This window comes from Paramormyrops kingsleyae, unplaced genomic scaffold, assembly GCF_048594095.1.
Source record: "Paramormyrops kingsleyae isolate MSU_618 unplaced genomic scaffold, PKINGS_0.4 ups209, whole genome shotgun sequence".
In the NCBI taxonomy this organism is placed as follows: domain Eukaryota; kingdom Metazoa; phylum Chordata; class Actinopteri; order Osteoglossiformes; family Mormyridae; genus Paramormyrops; species Paramormyrops kingsleyae.
In genome coordinates this window covers 8407-22495 of record NW_027326147.1, presented here as the reverse complement: position 1 = coordinate 22495, position 14089 = coordinate 8407, and positions in this window count along the sequence as shown.

Below are 14089 nucleotides of genomic sequence, written 5' to 3'. Positions count from 1 at the left end.
CTCTTGCCCTCTCTGATCCTCGAATAGTAATCTCCTTGCCATTATGCACTAGACTTTCCACCATGGGCGGTAGGTGCTTCAGTGTCATGGCCCCAAAACTATGGAACTCTCTTCCACAATCACTCTGTAACTGTTCTTCTTTTTCTTCCTTCAAATCCGAATTAAAGAGATTTCTTTTCCTTGAGTATTTCTCTTCCGTCTCTTCCTCCTGTACTTTTTTTTTGTATAACACGACCTTGGGATTGTGAAAGGTGCTATATAAATGGAACTGAATTATTATTATTATTATTATTATTATTATTATTGATGACCTTTCAAGAACGTGGAGTTCTGACTGAGGCTTACTTTAGGTTTGTGAAGATCTTGCTAAGAAAAACCATTGCCTCTGTAAAATAGTTGGGGGCTTGCCTGATGTCAGTGCATTGGCCAGGTTTGGCCACAAACTGATACACTCTGTCAGTCCTTTGACTTGGGATAGTAGTTCTCTATCTGGGTTGCTAGACGGACCCGAGCATTACTCATTTTTAACTAGTTCTGCATGAGAGTCATCACCATAAGGCTTCTATGTGCAGTGAGTGTCAGGGCAGCTCCCTCAGGTGTGAGATATGAGTTTTGTTTCAACTGTTTTCAGTGGTGCCTGTGAGCTTAAACACTCAATTGAATGCTATTGTTTTGCCTGATGTAGCATCCCAGGAGAGTTGGGGACCCTGTGGCATCATGGGAAGTGAAAGCCCAGTGAAACACGCATTCAGGGTTTGATGCTGTTGGAGGCTCTCTTCTTTGTTTCATGTTGGTCATGCTCTACAGCTAACCTGATACTGTATTCAACCTATAATTCGATCAATAATTAAGGATAATTTGAGCCTGACAGGTCAAAGAAATCCTGGACCTCCTCTGCTTTGTCCAATAGTAAACATGGCCACACGATACAGTCCACATAGATTTGAAAATGAATTGCTTCGCTTTCTTTTTTTATTAAATGTGTTTTTCACCTTGGATCATGTTCTGTGTATTGTTCCTTTAACCGTCACTTTGCATGGAGCTCCGTGGGTCAGCCTCTGAACACTGGATGGGGGACAAAAAAATGAGAAGAAAAGCTGTTTATGCTCCATGTGGAGAGGAAGGTCTTGGCTCTGTGGCTAGCGTGGGGACAGCGCAGCTCAGCACTACTGTGAAAACTGTTTGTTTTTGCTGCAAGTTGTGTAATGTGGGCTGTATATTAACATTTCATCCCCATCCTTGGACGAAAGAGCGGGCAGATCAGGCCTCTTTTCCTGTGCCTTGCTCTCTCCCTACTCATTTGCTAATTTGCTGTGAGACCCCCCACCCCAGAGGAGCCTGTTACTGTCAGAAAAACATGGAATTGATGGGTTTTGCGCCCAAGAAGGGCATCTCTGTACTTCCCTTCACCAATGTGCATAACCTGAATCAGTCCGGTAAGACATCCATTTATATCAATTGGTAAACATTTGCTTTACATAAAAGCATCAGTTAAATGTAGTTAGGGTTAGGTTTCTCAAGTGTGGCTCTGAACTGTGTGAGTGAAGATCATAATATTTTCAAAAATTTGTAGTAAATACATCACTCAAAGGCTTAAGAGCATCACTCCTTCCTGGATTTGGGCCAGAAACCTAGCAGATGCCTTGTTCGAAGGTTCGCAACTTGGCTTGCAACCTCCAACAGTTCAGTATAACCATCATCATCATGCTCCCACAGAGCCCGACCCCCAATCCATCTGCGGCACACTAATTGAGCTATACATTTGTTTAATTTCACCCACCATAAAGCAAACTGATTATTTCGCCCCATGTTTGAATTTCACAGTGGAAAGTCACAGAGTATATCTTTCCTCACAGTTGTAGCCCGTGGTAATATATTTTAATCGATTTTTGTTGTTGCTTTACCGCTTAGTTTAAGTTTGTTCAGCTTCATTTGAAGCTTGCCCGTAAATCATTTGCAGACACTCGCTGAGGTTTACTCTGTATTGTCAGTCAGAGGATGGCTGCAATATGATTGGCACTCTGTGTTAGAACCCCAATCAGACGGAGAGATGGGGCGGGATGTGTGGAAAAAAGCGGGGATGTGGTAAAAAAAAAGGCGCGAGAGAGGCAGGGAGAAGACGGCTGGAGGGTAGAGAGATCGCTGTTTTTTGGGCAGAGTACAGAAGGAAAAGTATTGTGTCAATTTATTTAGTTAGGCAATAACTAAATAAATATATTAAACAAATATATTGAGTTGGGGTGAGATTATAAGGTTGTGAACCCTGTGTAAAGCGCTGGGTAGACTGGCTGATCTGAAACGGGCCAGTTTCGGCTGATTGCGCCGTCCCGGACAGACGAGATCCCGATAGCGCTTTGTGTTACCGGAGACACACAAAGTTCATCGGGCTTCGTTGGAGTTCCTGTATCGTGGAGGACGCTTGGTGGATAATCCTGCCAGAGCCAGCTGGAAACCCAGTGGAGGTAACGAGCGGGTTTTTTTTCCCCCCCTCTCCGAGCGAAGCGGCCATTACCGTTTTGGCCTCAACGCACCCAAGCCTCGTCCAGGCCTGCACCATAAGAGCATTCATATTAGAATACTCCGGAGTATTGCGCTTATGTTTACAGAATGCTGTCGATAAATGTCTGTCATTTATTTTAGCTTAAGCTGTTCTTGTCGGTTGAATTGAAACTTGTATCGAGGGGACGTGGACATTATATGTTGAAAGTGTGCTATATATCGTTGCGAGTTGTGTGTGCGTGGGTCCATTTGTGATACGGATTGCTATATGGGGTTTGATGTATATTACAGCTAATGGTATACTGGGTTGGTTATCGCCGGATAATACTAGTTAAGGTATTTTGTTTTGTAAGGTTTTAGCGCTCGCGATTTCTTATGATCACTATCGCAAGGGTGTGGTGCGATAGACACAGGCATTTGCTTTTCTGTTGTGAGCCCTTTTTGTTTTCCTGTTTTTGTAATTAATAAACGTTGTGTTAGTAAAGCTCTGAAGGCACTGCATTGTGAGATTCAGCCAGACCACAGAGCCGAACCTAGGGCACCCCTTTTATGCTCCCGGGGAGGCAGGAAGGGGGTGCTACACAGTCAACATCTCCAACATGGCCCTTCACTGAGGCAATCAAAAGAAAAAAAACAAAAACAAAAAACAGTTCTTCAAATTTTTATACACATGTGCATCTTATAAATTGTACTTATAAATCTTATACATTAACAACTAAACAGAAGGCCACTTTACAATTACATAGATTTTACTGTATGTGAAAAGTCAAGATGAATCACCAAACAGTTCCAGGTTTGAGGAAGACAACAACTGCAGTTGCAGCCTTGAGTGATGCAGGAAAGCTCCAGTGAAATGCTGAGCTCATCAGATGTAAAACCATGAAGGAGTGAGTGAGTATGTTTTGCTGAAAGCACATTAAACAAAGGAGCTCATTATGTCTGGATCATCCTGGAGTATTTACAGCGGCTCTCCTGGTGGCTGATCCCCTCAGGCCTAATTCAATAGAAAGTCAATAGAACCTTATTAGGCTGAAGGATTTTCAAAGATGTCTATATATTCTCATATTGTTAAGTTTCACATTACAAACTGTTTTATTTTGACTCTTTAATTGACCTTCCATGTTTTATGAAAAATAGGTGCCACAGTGTATTTGTTATTTAATGTTAAGATACATCCCATCCAAGAATGGTCTGTACAGAATAGCACTTATCGACTCATTAACACATACATGTTACAGGCATCAACACACACTCGAAGCTTTCTGCCTCACTGATCCTGCCCTTCTAGGATTTCAACAGTCAACCTACTGGCTACATCATGGGATGCATTTCTTTTCAAATTGTTTTCTGATGACTACATAGAAGGTATGTGAACTTGGTTTAGTCAAAAATGTCCAGAAGTGGTTTTACAGGTCCATTTACAACCCTATAATTTGGCCCTAGAATGAAACAGGTTGTTTTCCCTTATTTTGTGGGCTCATTGATATGTTGATGAGCTCTGCTCTGATTGGCTGGTTTATAGTGAGGCACTGTGATGGCTCACACAGAACTAACTTGCTGCTTGTAACTTTAATACTCCCACTTCATCTTAGGCACAATGTTAGCATAATCATAACTTTGTCTTTATCTTTAGAACAGCATTATGACAGGAACATTAAAATTATTTTCCATCTCACTCAACAAATAATTTTACAATGCTTACTTCGTCATGCGAGTTTTATCAAGAACTCCGAACAGCAAGCTCAGCAGCTTGTAAATGTGTTATTTGTAATGAATTTGGAGTTATGCTTTCACCTTTTACCTCAGTATCGAATAGATGTTTGTTTAGCTGACCAAAAGCAGGCTATGGGAAATACAGAAGCCTTTTGTCAAAGTCAGTATCACAGACTTCGTAATGTTGTTTACTACTCCCCTAGTAAACTGGGGTACAATTTCCCAAAAGCATAGTTCCTAGCAATGTAATTAGTAACTTACTGTACATCGAACCATGCAACTGGACAGTTCCAACTATGCTTGTTGTTAACAGGAGCTTTTAGGAAGTGTACCCCTGACTTAGCTCTTAAAGACGAATATCAACCATGCATGTTGACAGTTCAGTTTTTCTGGAAGGGAATGAAAAGTGTCAACTTTCCCCATCACAGCCTCAAACAGCACACTTATGCATCCAGCCTGCCATTTTCACTGTTGTCCTCTGCTTCATTCTTCACAATACCTGCACAGCTGTTGAAGTCTGAATGCACATGTCCTTAGAGCTTGAAAGTGGGCTGGCATATGTAGATTTCCAGGGTGTGGTTTTGACTGTTATGTAACAGTTTAGGAATTTTGATGCTGTTTCAATTCCTCCTTTTACATATCCAGGAAGTATATTTGACAGAGGGAACAACAGTGTTTGAGATTCATGGTATGTCATTTCCATGTACTGAGCTCTCCTTTTTCAACTATGCTGAGGTAAAGTCAGAGTTTCATTCTATGGCACCTTTAACTAATTAGAGGAGACTGGCTATTGAAATGAAAATGCTGTAACTGATTTCCTTCAGTTTTGAATGTTTCTGCTCAAATACCAATGTAAAGTCATTTTAATAACCTAAGGTGCCTCCCAAGTATGACAGATGCCTGATTAAGGGCTGAGAATGACCCACTGAGAACAGAGGGGCTAGAAATAGCTCAGATGTCTGCTGTATTTCACCAATTCCATCCTGATGATGGCCACAGAAGGTGATAATCAGACAATGGGCCATTCTTGTAGATGCCTTGCCTCTGCTGGATGCCTCACCGTGGCCTCATACTGTGTGTAACCACATTCATCTCCCTCCATGTCACTTCTCCATTGACTGATATTTACTTTGGCTGTTAAATCCCCCTTCTCGCATATCTCATCGAGAGATGGCCTCTGCTTCCTGGCAGGTGTCATGCTCTGCCCATGTGACCCTCCTGTTTCCATCCTAGTGTGTCCCTAATGAGCCATGCCTGTTACTCGCGGTCCTAAACTTTGTGTGAGTCACTCCCAGCTGCCTCTTGTTTGCTCCTTTGTCAGTCATGAATTTAAGTGCTTCCCAGTCCTGTGTTCCCCAGTCTAAACATTGACATCGAACCCTTGTGTTGACTGAGCCTTTCCATGGTCCCTTAGTGGTTCCCCATAAACCCGTTTGTTTCCAGCTTATGTTATTCAGTTAAATAAAACCCCTTTTTTCTCACCAACACACATGCTCTCGAGTACTTCGTCCCTCACCTCATGACAACAGGTGTAGTGAAAATGTGCCAAGCCATCCGGTTCTCTGGCACAGCCGCAGATGCCTTTGCTTAAAACGAAAGGGGCCTGCTCAGCTCAGCCATGGCCTTCCTTATCTGCTCAGGGACAGCCACACTTTTGAGATTTGAACTTGCAAAGTTCTCCCTAATGAGTTATGGTTTAAGAAAAATATAGTTACCCCCCTCCCCACCTTTCCTTTCAAACCCCTAGAAAAAAGCTGTATGGAGCCAAAACCACAAATTATGAGTGTACGCACAATAAAAAGGCCTTTTAAAAAGTGACTCGAACTGCAGAGCAGCGTCTGAGAGCTGCTGACTCACCCTGCAGACTGAGTGACTCTCAGAAGGAGGAGGAGGCGGCAGCTGGGGGCCTCAGCACTTTTTCAGTGATTCACCCAGCCATGTAGCTGTGAGTGGGGGTAGGGGTCATTATTCATACCCCCTACCAGACAGTCAGCCAAGCAAGGAGAGCTTCCAGCACATATACATACACACCCACACACATACTGTACACACACACACACACACACACACACACACATACATGTACGCACACAGATAAATATGCCCAGAGGTGTAGACTGTAATTCCATCCCCACCTCCTCCCCTCCCCTATCCTTGCAGCCCAGAGTGGTGTAACATGGTTCCAGGGGCTGGGGCAGCATTGTAACTTCTCACTTTCCAGCACCCCCCTCACTATGAGGACCCCCACCCCCCACCATGGTGTATGACTGCACAGGCACTCAGACATGTTTGTTATTTCTTTATTAATTACTGCCACTAAAACTAAGTGACTTTTTCACCCATAATGCAACACTCTGACCCTTTGTTTTTACCCTATAATGCAGCACTCCATTACTCTGTCTTCCTTCCATAATGTAGCACTCTCATCCTGTCTTCCTCCCATAATGCAGCACTTTGATCTGCTGTCTTTCTCCCATAATGCAGCACTCCCATCCTCTGTCTTCCTTCCATAATGTAGTACTGCCATCCACTGTCTTCCTCCCATAATGTAGCACTTTGATCCTCTGTCTACTGTCCACTTCCCGCTCTGTCATCCCCCATTGGCTCTTTAGAGACATCACAGCCTGTTCCTGTGCATCCTGGGCATTTTTGCTAAACCTGGAGCATGGAATCTTGGAAGAGAGGAAGACTAAGAGGGAGAAGAGTAGGGTAAAAGTCTCCGACATTTGGTAGGGCCCACAGGTGCCATCGTGGAGCCAAAACATGCAGTGATAAGACCGCCATGGACCACAGACGGAGTTGAGATAAGAAAACAGTAGCCAGGGCCTCCATCATCACCATCTCTCACAGTCTGCTGAGTGTGCGCTTCATGAAGTGGGAGCATAGCCATACCACCACTGATATCCTTGGGATAACCTTGTTTGGGGTCACTTTTCGTGAAGGCAAACAGGCTGCGGTCACAGATCGCTTTCTGAGGTTGAATCATATCTTGATCTCCTCAAACAAGCCTCTCAGCTGCCTGGGGCTCACATGGTTACTTGAACCCCAAAAGGCTGTGGGGTTTATTCCAGTAGCAGAACTGAAGTGTTATATTAAAGCTGTCAACCTGTGTCAAAAGGTAACCTGAATAAAACACCTTAGATAGAGATGTGTGTCATATTGTTTTCCATTAAGGAAACCTGTAGGCATCAGAATGAAAGTCAGTTACAGGACAGCCTTGGGGGCTGCATGTTTTTGTCACTGCCCTGGGGCTGGATGTTTGGTCCCAAGCCTGAACCCTGGGGAGTGTTTGGTTACTCTCCTACATCACAGGACACCCCTGGGGGTGGTTCTGGACTTTATCTGGTCACACTTCTACATCAGCAGTTTGTCTTCTGAAAACAACAATAAATGTCCATATGCCTTTGAAACACTCATACGTTGCCCAGGGTAGCTGGGCTTTTACTGTGGGCATATATGCCCTTTACTGAAGTGTTTATATTTGTTCCTGTTTGTTTTCAAACATTCCAGTGCGCCAGGTCTTCTGATTCAGGAGAAACACTGACACGTGATACTACCCAAGCTGGAAAGAGGACCCGAGCCAGTCCCAGTGCAGCAAGACCTGTGCAAAATCCAGGGTCTTGGCTGGGTCTCAGGGCTGGCACAGAGTGTGATAAGATATCTGTCACCAAAGAAATGATGAATACCTCCACTCTCAGCGTATGTGAGTCATGTTTGGTACTGGAAGACATATTGGAAATATCAGAAGGAGACAGGATCAGGCCTAAAGGGATCAGGTCTGAGGGGATCAGGCCAAGATGATCTGGCTGGAGGGAATCAGGCCAAGGCTATCAGGCTGAGGGGATCAGGCCAAGGCTATCAGGCTGAGGGGATCAGGCCTGAAGGGATCAGGTCAAGGCTATCAAGCCTGAGGGGATCAGGCCAAGGCTATCAGTCCTGAGGGGATCAGGCTGAGGGGATCAGGCCTGAAGGGATCACGCCGAAGCAATTAGGCCTGAGGGGATTAGGCCATTGCTCCATTTATCCCCCTGAGCTAGAGCTGGGAGGTATGACCAAAAATCACGGTATTTTTATATATAATGTATATGTAATATATTTAAGCTATATCGGTTTCACGGTATACAATGGTATTTTTTTTAGGTATTACTGGGCGTTTACCACATTTTATAGGATTTTACAGGACACAATTTTGTTTTACGTTTTTGTATTGTTCCCACATTAACTATATTATTTTATTATTAGCCATTGCACCTATCTGATACCTTAGGGCGCTTTTCCACTGCACAAAGTATGGTACTTTCAGTATGGTACTTTCGGTACTTTCGCTTTTCCATTGACTTCCGGTCGAGTACCCTACATAAAGTTTCAGTTCCGAAAGTGCCAAACCAGCTGGGGTACTTCTTTGGTACTTCGGTACTTTGGGTTGGGACTTGCAAGCGTATTTGCTGTCGATTGGTTATGCAAATAGCCTGCTGCTGAAACACAAAATACAACCGCCATCTTTTGAAACACACAGCGAACAGCGAGAAACAAAATAAAAAGCAGTAGAAACAAAAATATTTAAAAAGTAAAATGGAAGGATGGACAAACGAGGAAACACAGACTTGAAACAATGCCGCTTGAAAATCAAAAAACTTAAGCAGGACTATAGGAAAGTCCATCCATCCATTATCTATACCGCATCTGGGTCACGGGGAAGCTGGAGCCAATCCCAGCATCTTCAGGCGAGAGGCGGGGTAGGCCTACACCCGGGCAGGTCGCCAGTCCACCACAGGGCCACTACAAGAAAGTGAAGGATCATAATAACATGTTTGAATTCAGCGAAAGAAATACCGCGCCGCGCTTTGTGATGATGTAAGTCAGGGGCGGTCCCTGATGATGTCATTGGCATTGGTACCAGTTTTTACGCCAGTGGAAAACCGACACAAAAGAAGTACCATACTTTCGGTACTTTATGGAAGTACCGAAAGTACGGTACCTGGTGCAGTGGAAAAGCGCCCTTAATGATTACAGACAGCTAACGTGTTTGTTGGCTAACTGCTTATAGATTTCATTTTCTTAGAAGGAAAATGCATGGCCTACATTGCTTTAATGGGCAAATTACCTCTGTAAATATGTAGTTTGCTGACATTCCACACTAATACATACAGTACCCGTTCATCAGTTACACTTCTCCTTCAGCCTCCCACCACACACACAGAACTGAGGAAATACGCCTTTTGTTCTTATGCACCACGAGTGGAATATATTACAAAGACTTGCCTTCTCTGAGTGCTTTAAAAGTGCTCGCTTAAATTCTGAGCTTAAAGAACAGTGTCATTGTTTCATATAAATTAATTTTATTTTAGATATTTTTAGAGAGTTTGAGTATTTGTATATGTTTTAGTTTGTGCTTATATTATATCATCTCATTGTGTATGTATATGAAACTTTTCCCTTATTTTTCTTATTTGTTGCCATCTTCGTCCTGGAAGAAGAGATACTGTATTGTATCTCAATGGAACCTTTCTGGTAAAATAAATGATAAATAAAATAAAATAAATGGCTAATGTTAAGGTGTGCGCCGGCTAATTTAACATTTTTGATGTTTAATAGGTGAGATGAAGTGTTTAAAAGTTTAGTGAAATTTCTCATAAACTTTAAGACCGGGATGTCGGTCTTTAAGATGGTTCGCCAGGTTTGACGTGCTACTTGACTTCGTCGCCACAACTTTGTATCACTATTTGCATAGAGGCTTATCGACATCCTTAGCCTTTCCATGCTCGTCTGCAAAATACTTCCAAACGGCACTTTTGCGTTTTTTTTTTTAAACTAAAGCAGCTTGCGAAGTGCCTTCAGTTGCAGCATATGCCATGTTCAGCCAACTCGGTATGTGTGTGCTAACTAGAGTTGTGACGTTCGCGAACGAACCGATTCTTTTGAACGGCTCATAAACATGAACGATGGGAGCCGAGTCGCGGCTGGAGGGGAGCCGTTCTTTCTGTCGTTCTTTTTTTCCTATGCGTGTTTCACACAGATGCACACAAATTAGCTCCTCCGCGAGACAGAACAGTTATAGGGGGAGGGGCGCACCCAGCGCAGGGGTGCTACTGCCTAACAGCATGATGATAGTTGTGCACGCATCCTTCACTTCCACATTGTGTGGAAGTGTTTGTAGTAAAAGCTGTTTTGCACAGAAATTCATTGCAGCCGGCTTTGTTTTTGATGTTTATTTGTGAGTAGGTATTGTATGAATAACATAAGTCAACGTAGCTTTACACATACACACACTTTGTACTAAAGGTAAATCCAAAATAGTGATGTCACTGTCTAAGCAGAGGGATGTTGTGCAACCATATGGAATATAGTACACACATGACAAATGAGGTAATAATCAATATTTCAGAATAATTCAAACTCAGATATTGGTGTGTGATATCTGAGTTTTAATTATTTGACTACAAATCTCACCTCATCATTCCTCCCAGTGATTATTTCCAGGATAAACTGAGATGCCCCCAAGCTGGCTTCTTAAAACTGACTAAATATTTAAAAAGAGCCAAAAGAGCCGTTCTTTTGAACGGCTCTTTGAAAGGAACGGATCGCCAAGATCCGGATCCCCTCAAAGAGCCATAAATCCCATCACTAGTGCTAACCAGCACGAATGAATTCAACGGCTATTGAGAGGAGAGGAGGGTCTGTGTGCGTGTGCGTGCGTGTACGCGCGCCTGCGCTGTAGTGGTGCTGTGTGAAGTGGCGAAAATCGCGCTGTTGGTATCAATAACGGCGAAAATGAGTATCTAATCAGATACTATTTTTTAATATCCATAAGTATCTGAGAACCGATTTTTTACAACCCCAGTGTCTCGTTATTTTCAACTCCAGCGTCAGCTATATCTTCCGTTTCTGATCTTTCGTGGTACATTTTTAGCGGTGCAGCAGTGAAAAAGGTCACCACTTAAAGTTAAACAGTTTCCAGTTGCGCCACTTTCCGAACGTTGTGTAGGATATCTAAACCGGTATTGCGGTATAAGAAAAATTCATATCATAACAATAATAAAAAACGGTTTTCGGTATGAACCGGTATACCGCCCAGCACTACCCTGAGCTAACTGAGGGCCAAGCGGAGTGCGGTGCCCATTAGATCACTGGGTGTGCAGCGCAGCAGATTTCTCTCAGCCAGGTCAGGCGGTTTGAGGAGGTGGACAATGCATTTTTTCTGCAGCAATGCTGTGACATTTGTTTTCATTCAGGCCACTTCAAAGTAAAAAAAACCCCCAATTTCTGTGTACATGAAATCCAGAGATAAAAGGCTTTAGCTCAGATAATCTGAAATTTCAAATGTCATGAAAACATGGCAGGGTATCATGATATGCTAATCATATAGAAACTCTCTGAAGAAATCATACATATGGAACCTTGTAAACCCATCTTTCAGACCCAATGAAAAACTTTCACTGGTAAAAATGAAACTTTCCAAGTTAAACAAAGGTTGCAGCAAGCCATGTAGCCTTGGAAAGCCCCCCCCCATCTAGAAGGCTGTACGCGGTGTGTCTCCAGTCTCTTGGGAGAGACACTGACATAGCAAAGCCATTGGTTTTTCTTTGTTGTTTTTGACTAATGTGTCTTCAAGAATGAAATAAAAGATTCACAAGGTTAGACAAATAAAATATATTTTAAAAACTGGGGCAAAAAGGAAATGTCTCCTGTTAATGTGATGCACGCTCTTTTATGTACAGACATGGGAATTATGTGTGAAATTTTATTATCAGCACATAATAAGTTCCTTTTGTGTGATGATACAGATTTGGGAGGATGATATCAAAGGCAGATGTTAACCGATTCCACCAGACATGCTTCTGCCGAAAGATGCGGGTGTGAAGATGTATGGGGGTGCATTGCATCTTGACAGCCCCACCCTAGTTTTATATGGTCTCATGGCCTACATTTAAAGGGTGCACTAGTACCGGGGCAGTTAGTAAAAGTCAGTAAAATTGTACATTTCATTTATATAGCAGACGCTGTCATCCTGAGTAAACTACACTACTGTTGAGACTTGCAAATATGTCATTCTTTTAAAACCATCGTCATATATCACATGTTACACCCAGAGAGCAAGAATTGGTGTGTGTGTTTGTGTGTGTGTGAGAGAGAGTAGTCCAGATATACCTTACCAGTGGGTACCAAATGTCTCCACAAGGTGATGAATGCCCATTTTTTTTTTTACGAGGACCATTTTCCTGGTCCATGTAAAGGTAAACTAATTTTTCTAAAAGTGTGTGACTGCAATCATCCATCCATCCATTTTCTGAAACCGCTGATCCTGTTCAGGGTCATGGGAGTCCAGAGCCCAGGATGGGGCGCCAACCCATCGCAGGGCACACTCACACACATGCAATTTGTCAACCCCAAATAGCCTTAGCATGTTTTTGGACTGTGGGGGGAAACTAGAGTACCCAGAAGAAACGCCATGATAACACAGGGAAAAACTTATAAACTCCACACACATTTAACCTTGATGGAGACTCAAAGGCTTTTGTCAGAGGTGTGAGGCAGCAGTGCTAACCACTGTATCACCATGCCACCCCTGACTGTAATCAAAAACTAAAAATCTAAAAACCCTTATATTTTGTTTGTTTACTTATGATTCCGGTTAGGGCTGGGTAGGGGTTAAAGTTGTCATAGCATTATTAATTTTCCTATAGAAATGAATGAGCGGTCCCTACAAAGATATGATTACAGGTCTGTGTATCTGTCTGTCTGTCTGTGTTTTTGTGTGGAATACATTTAAATAACTTGTAATATATGTGATAAAATTTGATTTAAAACAAACCTGTTATTTTGACATTTTGAACAACATTTTTCAGGTCCCCACAAAGAAAAGTGGTCCCCTCAATGCAATCAAAAAACTGAGAATGCCAAAAGTCCCATATTTAATTTGGTTACTTATAGTTAAGGTAAAGGCTGGGTAGGTGTAGAGAGAGAGAGAGAGCGCTTTCCCACCGCAGGAACTTTTTTTCCAGAACCAGGAGACGAGTAGAGGAGGAAAAATTGAGCAGATGGAAAATTTACATTAATGAATACCTTTTTGCTTGCGTCTCCATATATTGCCGGTGCCAGCGGTGAAACTTCCCAGCACTTCTTAGTGGAATAATGTTACATCGTTTTTTATTTTGTAGAAAATGAAGGATCGATCTGCAGGCCAAATTTAATAATGAATTATTAACATGTTCTGAGTTAGAATAGAATATAAATTAAAGGCAATGTCCCATTATAATCGTGCTCGATCTCCCCAATAACTAACACAAGTTGCCAAATCTCACACATCTAGCGTGACACTCACATTTTCAGACTCACACAAGAAATCTTACGGCAAATCAATATTATTTCATTATAAACCTATGATTAGCTACATCAATAGTGTTGATGAACTAAGTGTGGTTCAAATGCCTATGAGGGTTGATATGAAGGATCATGTTACCCCGCCTAGATTGGGGAGACCCGGGCCTTGCCCTGGAGCCAGGCCTGGGGCGGGAGCTCGAGGGCAAGCACCGGGTATGCCGTTTAATTGTTCTCAAAACCCCCTCACATAAAAAACATGCATGCGTATGCGCTTGTGAGAGAAAACCCATCCTTCTTTACGCACTCCTACATGCTTGTGTCTGCACAACATTCACTCGCTAGACAGGTTGATTTTTGAGACTTTGGAGGCAGGAACAGTGGCTGATTTCTCCACTTTGTTAACTGGTCACTTTGAGTCCTATGATTGGCTGTTTGCTGTCGAAGAAGAAGGAGATGATCACTGGCCAGTTGATGAGAGAACAAGAAGTTTCATGCTCTGTCATGATGTTGGAGCAAGGAAGTCTTACACTCTTTCAAAGATCCTATTTTAATACTG